We start from the raw sequence: 7,598 nt of genomic DNA, 5'->3' as shown, positions 1-7,598 counted from the left end.
CGCGAGCTTCGTCTTTTTAAAGTAACTTGCCTGAGTCACCAGTCTAAAAATATGTGCAGCGTGGCCTGGCGCTTTCAGGTCCGTACAAAGGGGTTTGCTGGCAGCGGTGCAACGTGTGGACGGCCCAGACTTCGTTTTCCAGGTTTCTCCAAGGGAACGGAGAAGAAGGCTCCGCATCCCCGTGGCTGCAATGGAGCATTGCTAAGACGGCGGTGGGATGCTGGGTTGCTAACCTCAGAGCTAAACAAGGCAGCAGTGGTGAGCTGTGCACCTTCACCTCTGGCCTCAGCCGCACCGGTGGGTACGTGCATGTGAGCTCACATGCATTTTCACACCGGGTTTTGTTTTCATTTTTTTCCTTTCCTTCGCAGCGGTGTCTCAGGCTGCACAGAGAGGCTCTTGCAGCAACCCACATCCTTTGCAGAACACCCCTATGGCTGGCTCTCCACAGGTGATGCACCTTTTAGCCAGGTCCCCTTCTCATGTGGGCTGCAAGGGCTGGCCGAAGCGGGGACAACTGGCACATCCCCCCTTGCCCTGCCCTGTCTCCGGCCACGCCAGGGAAACTGAGGCCATCCCTGCAAGCAATATCACGGATGCTACATGCCTGAGCGACGCCAGACCGCATCCATGCTGCGGCCGCCCAGCATCACGCTGTGCTGGACGAGTGTTTCCTGCTGAACCAGGCTCAAAGAGCAACAGGGTCAAGCAAAATCAGCACACACACACACACACACCCCCACCCGTCCCAGCTCGGCCACAGGCACAGAAACGCTCTGCTTCAGGCTTTGCTACAGCTCTGGCTGCTCTGCAGAAGAGGCTGGTACCCAAAGAGCTTCTCCTTCCAGAAATATCTAAAATAAAGACAACTTTTCTTTAAATAGCTAAAAAATGAACCCTGCAACCTCTGGGTTTCAGAGGGACCCTCCCAGGGGGGTGGCGAGGTGGGGACGATGGCCCAAGCCAGCCCCTGGGGAGGGGGAGATCAGCTCTCGGTTGAGAGGAGCAGTTGCTGAGCACATGTGCCAGGAATGTTTCCCTTTGGCTCTTCTTCTTTTTCCCCATTTTCTCTCCATCTTCTGTTTTCTTCCTCCAGTCCCACTCCCACCACACGTCCCCTCACACTCTCGGTGAGCCCATGGGGCCAAGACGGGCTGGATGTCCCCTCTGTGTCCCCACCCTGAGGAATGATACTGCTGGGGAGTGGGATGCAGAGAGCATCCCGCAGCCCCTGAGCAGCACCTCTGACCATTGCCAGCATGAACAAGGGCACATCCCGCGTTTCGATGTCCCCTCAAGCCCAGCACGGACACGAGGGACGGCTCCGTCCCTCCAGCCAAGCACCCCGCAGTCTCCCAGCCCCTGCACACCCCGGGGCCACGCTCTGCCCTTGCACATCCCTGCCTTGCCTGGACCAAGATGCCCACCCAAAATAAAGCCGGGGAGAGCAGCAAATGCAGTGCCTGCACCCTGCCTGCACCGCGGCTGTGCAGTGCCTGGGGGGCACATCCCAGCTGCCCCCTCCCCGGCCGGTACATTCGGCTGGAGGGCATGTGCCCCCGGGACGTGCCCCGTATGGACCTGGCCATACTCTGCCTCTTGGTTTCAGGGCTGGAGAAGGGGCCCTGGCCACAGCCCAAGCCCTCCGTCCCTGAACCCGCTGCCTGCTCACCTTCCCTCTGGCGTGGGGACATGTCCTGCGGGAGCCCGGCTCTCTCCCCAGCGGGGACGGCCCTGTCAGACGCATGACGACACAGCCCCGGCCAGACAAGCGGGAACGGAGGAGCCCACAAAACGAAACTGAGAGCTTGCACTGCTGCCACTGCCACCTACATCCCCTTGCTGCAGCCTCTGTGTCCCCCCCGGCAGCCCCCATTGCCCTCTCCTGTGGGTGGCACCCCAAAAGGTCCCTGCGGCGGCTCAGAACCACCTCCCATCCCGCGTCCCGGCACAGCCCTGCACCAGGAAGTTTTTCCAGTCGCTCCCATACTCTCGGAAAAGTTTGGTGCCCCGGGTGCCGCTTCCTCCAGCCCTACCCCAAATCCCAGACACACCTGGGCTGACAGCCAGGGTCGCATCCTGCCCCAGGGAGATGCTGAAAGCCCACCCAGCCCCTTCCCCAACTCAGTGTGATGAGTTTGCCTGTGCTCAGCCTTCCGCCCACCTCCTTGGGGTGAGGGTCTCGGTCCCACTGTCACACCCCAGGGCACCCAGGCACCCAGAGAAGGGGGTGCAGGAGGCAAGCGGCACTTACGGAGAGGCGGCCGTCCCCTCCGTCCCCACGCCGAGCCCGCGCTGACAGAGCTGGCGCTTCCTGCTGTGGCTAACAAGTGTGTGCATTTGCATAGCACCCAGGAAGGCAGGCAGGCAGGCAGGCAGGGCCCACGCGCAGGCACGCTCATGCACGTGCCACAAGCGGCTGCTCAAGCCCCTGATACAGATGGGGAAACTGAGGCACGGCTCACCCAGCCCGGGAGAACAGTTTGGGTGGTCCCTGCACGGGGCGGTGGATGCAGGCAGCAGGCAGAGCAGGCAACTCATATCCCCCTCCTCTGCAAACCCCAAAGCTCAGGACACACTGAGCAATGCCACAACCCCAAAGTGCCTGTGCCTGGGGGAATCTGATCCGAGGACCCTGCAGGAAGCAGGGGATGGGGACAACAGTGACCCGTGACTTACCCCGGCCACCCAGGAGGGTCTCCGGCTGCCAGACCGGCCCATGGGCTCCATCATCCCTCATGCCAGGACCCAACGCATCCCTCCCCGAACCATCCTGCCCCTTCTCTTGGCGGCCGCCAAGTCGGATCCCGGCTCCATCCAAGGAAAGCACTGTCCCGGGAGCAACCCTGTCCCTGTGGTCCCTTCCCGGTGCAGGGACCCCAGCCCAGCCTGAGTCACCCCGGGGAGCAGCATTCCTCAATGGCAGGGGACAGTGCAGGCAGGGCCCCAGCAGGCAGGGCTGCCTGCTCTGCCCCCAGGCCCCTCCTCTATCTATGCAGGTATTTAAGTGACTCATTACTTTATTGCTCGGGTTCCCGGGGGAACAGACAGGCTCTCACCCTATTTGGCACCTACAGCATCAGGCTCCAGCCCCTGCTTCAGCACCGAAACCAGTGAGTTTGCACCATATCACTGGGAGCGGGGATGGGTGCTCTCCAAGCCATCACCCACAGCAGTCGGACCACCCCACCGCACTCCCCGCCTTATCTCTCATTCCCCATATCTACCCCAAATCTGCCTTGTCCAGCTCCCATCCATCACTTCAGCCCTGTCCCCAGCGGGCACGGGGAGCAGGTTTTTGCCTCCCCACCGCAGATCCTGGATCGGTATGGAGGGTCAACAACACAAAAACACGGCATGTGGCCTCAGGGTGCTGCTGGGACCTCCACGATGGCTAGGAGCAGAGCTCCAGCCAGATCCGAGCCTCTGCCACAGGGTGTAATGCCAGCTGCCTGCATCCTTGCGCATCCCAACCCGGTCCTCCATCCCGTCTTCCCCCGGCCCTGCCCGCCCAGGACATCTCTCCCCTCTCCCATGAGGGTTCATCCCTGTGGGATTTCGCACCCGCTGGCCCCAGCGCATCCCCGGCACACACACGACGCTGCCGGCTGGGCAGCGGGATGCCACAGCCCTTGGAGGTGGGATGCGAGGTGGGATGGCAGCGGGGAGCGTGGTCCAGCGGTGGGAGCTGGATGGAGGGCACTGGGACTGTTCCCCACCCCGGGAAGGCAGTGCCAGGGCACGCTGGGGACCGAGGGCTCCTCACGTGATGTCCCCGCAGAGGAAGCCCGCATTTCGCAAAGCAAAGGAAATGACACAGCTGGCAAAGATGGGCTGCCCGGGAGGGGGGTTGGAGCAGGTACAGAGGCACTGTCCCCTCTGCTAATGGACCCCAAATCACCCCCCGCTGCTGACACACCCATCCTTGGTGCAGCAGCCCCCCACGACAGCCAAAAACACCCCCAGCAGATGATAAACAGCTCGTAGACCTCCTCAGGTCCCATTGCATTTCTGCTCACCTGACACCCTTCTTGCTACAACAGCAGCCCTCGTCCTGACTCCTGGGGGGGGGTATCCCTCCCCTAGGGCAGGCACCCCCTTTTTTTCAGACTGGGAAAACATCGGTGTGGCTGGTTTTGGGTGCAGGGCTGGGCACGGACCCACATCCCATCTCCACCCGCATCCCATCTCCCATCCTGACGCTGCGACTGCGACCTGCACCCGAACAGCCGGTGAGACGGCCAGTACGGGCGACTCGCTCCTGGGGAATTAGAAATAACACCGGGAGAGCTGCCGTCAAAGCCCACGCACGGCAGCTCAGCTGGAGGGGGTGACTCAGGCACGGGGGAAAGATCTCCGTGTTCCCGGCGCAGAGCAGCGCTGTTTATCTGGAGCCGGGGATGGGATGAGGCAGGACCATCTGGGGAGGAATGGCTCACCAGGAGATGGGGACGGCGGCTCTGCCGGTGGCTGCTTGGGGAGGATACAGCAAGCTGCGGGCACGCCGGTCCCCACGGTGCTGAGACACCAGTGCAAGGCTCCCCACAAGGGTGCACTGGGGCTCAGGGGCCCCCAGCCCCATTTTTTTGGCCATGGCCAATGGGGTACCTGGTCCTGAAGACAAAATGTCCCCCCTGAGTCCCTGATAACTGCTCCCGGCCACCTCCTCCCCGAGGAGGGAGCCCTGCAGCCACCCCCCAGCATTTTGTGGGCTCCATGGCTGCAGGGGGGCCACAGCATCCTCCCCCCAAGGCAGACTGCCCAGGTTTCAGGCACAAGATTTGCTACAACAGTCCCTTCTGGTCTCCACCACTGATGGAGATCTTTCTGCCAGAACTGCCTGAGCATTGCCCCTTGGCCATGCCAGAGCCTTCAGCTTCTCCCTGCTGCTCCAACTAGGAGCAATCCCGTGGCCGCAGGGGGAAAAGACACCCCCCAGGCAGCCCCAGGCTTTGCAGGAAGAGGGGTTCACCCTAAATCCCTCATCTTTTATGCCAGGAGAGAAACAACTCACACCTGAGCCAGCAAAGCTGCGTTTTCATACTCCCCTGCCTGCTGCCTGCAGTTGCCAGACCCAAAAAGGATCATGGGCAGCCTCCGACGTCTGGTTTTCAGCACGTCCTACTAAGGGACTGAGGTCCCAGGGCCCCACAGACGTGTTACAATCCTGTATCACGGGGCTCGTCCTGGGGCTCCCACTCATTCTTACAATTAATAATCGAATTATCCCTTGGTCCGCATTTTTTCTTCTACCTTCACAACCAAAAATGGGTCCAACACTGCTCCAGCCAAGAATGATGCACCTATGGCGTAAGGAAAAGGGTCAAACATACCAATAGCCTGGGAAAGCTCTCAAAATCAGGCCAGGGGGGCTCTGAAAGCCCTTGAGGACAGTTGTAGGGAGGGTGCTGGAGATGCTTCTGACTCTGGGATGATGTGAGAGGACAGGGCTGAGACAGCATCCCCAGGCCAAGGGGCTGGAGGGCGCTGGCAGGGCTCAACCTTCCCCACCAAACCAAACCACCCAAGCTCACACAATGCTGGCAGCCTAAAAATAACCCACAAGCAGCACTCAAAGCCTCCCCTCAGGGAGGGGAAACAGCTTCCCAGGACACAGGGTGGGTGTATTTCCCGGTAACCTTACTGCGGGAGAAGGCAGCGGAGCGAGCGAGGGCTTGTGGCATCATTTTTGGCACGGCGGGTCCGGTCGCTAAGCATCCCGGTCGCCAGGCAACCCGTGGGAATCGCGGGGAGACGCTGCTTCTGCTTCATTTTGGGAAGGGGGAGGGATAGGAAAATAGAGGGTCTGAGGTAGAAACTCCCCCCCACGCGTGACGCTGGGAGGGAGCTGGCACTGGGCATCGGCCGTGGGATGCAGCTGACATCACCGCACCGAGGTACCCGTCAGGGTCCCTACTGCAGGCAGGGCACCCGTTTCTGGGTGCTTACACTCATTCCGCTTAATATATCCATCTCAGCTTTCTGAAAGAAACTCATCTCCTCCAAAAGTCCTGGCTAGGTTGTGGCTTTTTTAGCAGAAATTTCCCGGGAGGGTGCCACGCTGCAGCTCCTCCAGCACCCACCTGAGCCCTTCCCCTGCACCGACTGGGAATTTCAAGCCCCAGTTACTTCTCCGCAGCCTGGAAAAGCCCTTGGCTGCGGTCACACGATGTGGTGACGACTCCCCCGGGCAAAAAAACTCCAAGCACCAGCTCGGAAGTCACACCCGAGCCCTGCTTCAAAACTCATTTCCCTTTCCAAACTGCTGGGCTCCACCACCGAGCCCTCTCAATATGCTTGATAGGTTCGTGAGCAGGTCTCATGCCACCCATTATATTATCTATACTGTCCTATATGGCTGCAGCACGGCTTTACAGCCGCCCCTCGGGTCGGGCTGCGTTGGAGCTGCGCAGCCCCAGCACAGTCGACTGGTTTTGCAAAATGGGGGAAGTCTGCGTTTCCCAGGGGAATTCAGCTGAGTTTGGGGGAAATTAATTGCTGTCATTTAATTAAGCGCTTTATTTTCTTGCTTGTCAATCATTTCTAGCGCACGCTATCACGCTGCCACACAGGCTTATGCAAGACCGGCTGGCCACCAAACTGCAAGTTTTTTACTCTCTGCAAAGTTTTCAGCCTTTTTCTCGGAAAGATAAACATTTTAAATATCATTTCAAAAAACGAAATAAGCCAAATGACCCTCCGACGTGCCTTCAACTCTCAGTCCACCCGGCCTGAGCTGCAGACGCACCAGCTCAGGCCAAACCACGATGTTTATTCCCCTTGAACTCTCCCCAAACTGGGTGATTTCTAAACTTTTTTTCAGTGCGAGGTTCCTAGTTTTTGAATTCAAGGTTTTCTTTTGATTTGGGGCCAGGAGGGCAGGTCGCAGCAGGGGGAAAGGCAGCTTCATTTCACGTCACCCCGTCGCTGCGCAGGGCCAGGGCAGTGATGCTCTTGCGATGGAGCAGAGCCGGCTGAGCATCCCGTGCTGTCTCTGCAAGGGGAAGGGTTTGGGGATTGAGGGGGAGGGGGGGATTTCCCATCTGCAATCCCTCGGTGCTTCAGTCTTTGGAGATAAAACCAGGCAGCAAAACGCCCCGATTTCTGCCAGGTGGAAATTCCCAGTTTGCTGGAAGCGGCCCCAGCAGGGCCCCATGGGGACAGGCCAGATCCTGGCAACACAGGCAGGTGTTTTGCCTGTGGCTGTAGTGGCAGAGGGAGGTGAAGGCAATCCCCCTTCCTCCTCCTCCTCCTCCTCCTCCTCTGCTGTGGGTCAGAGCAGGGAGGGGGGCCCCAATCAGTCCCCCCCAGCCCTGCAGCCTGGCTCCCCCCGGCCTGGCACCCAGCCTTCCCCTGCTCTAACTCAGCAACACCTGGCTGCAAGGGGGGAAGGAAAAGCCTGCAGCTGCAGGGCAGGCAGAGACCACTCCGCTCGCCGGCCCTGGAAAGGGAAGAGATGATTTCCTTCATGGGCTGTAGCTGGGCAGGGGAGCAGGGTGTTGGTGTGGCAGGGTGTGCAGCATGCCTGGGCATGCAGTGTGGCTTGTCATGTAGCATGGCAGGGTGTGCAACATGGCACAGTGCACAGCGTGGCAGGG

The sequence above is a fragment of the Gavia stellata genome, chromosome 2 (assembly GCF_030936135.1).
Source record: "Gavia stellata isolate bGavSte3 chromosome 2, bGavSte3.hap2, whole genome shotgun sequence".
Taxonomy (NCBI): domain Eukaryota; kingdom Metazoa; phylum Chordata; class Aves; order Gaviiformes; family Gaviidae; genus Gavia; species Gavia stellata.
The sequence above is the reverse complement of the archived record's forward strand: the minus strand, read 5'-3'. Positions refer to the sequence as shown.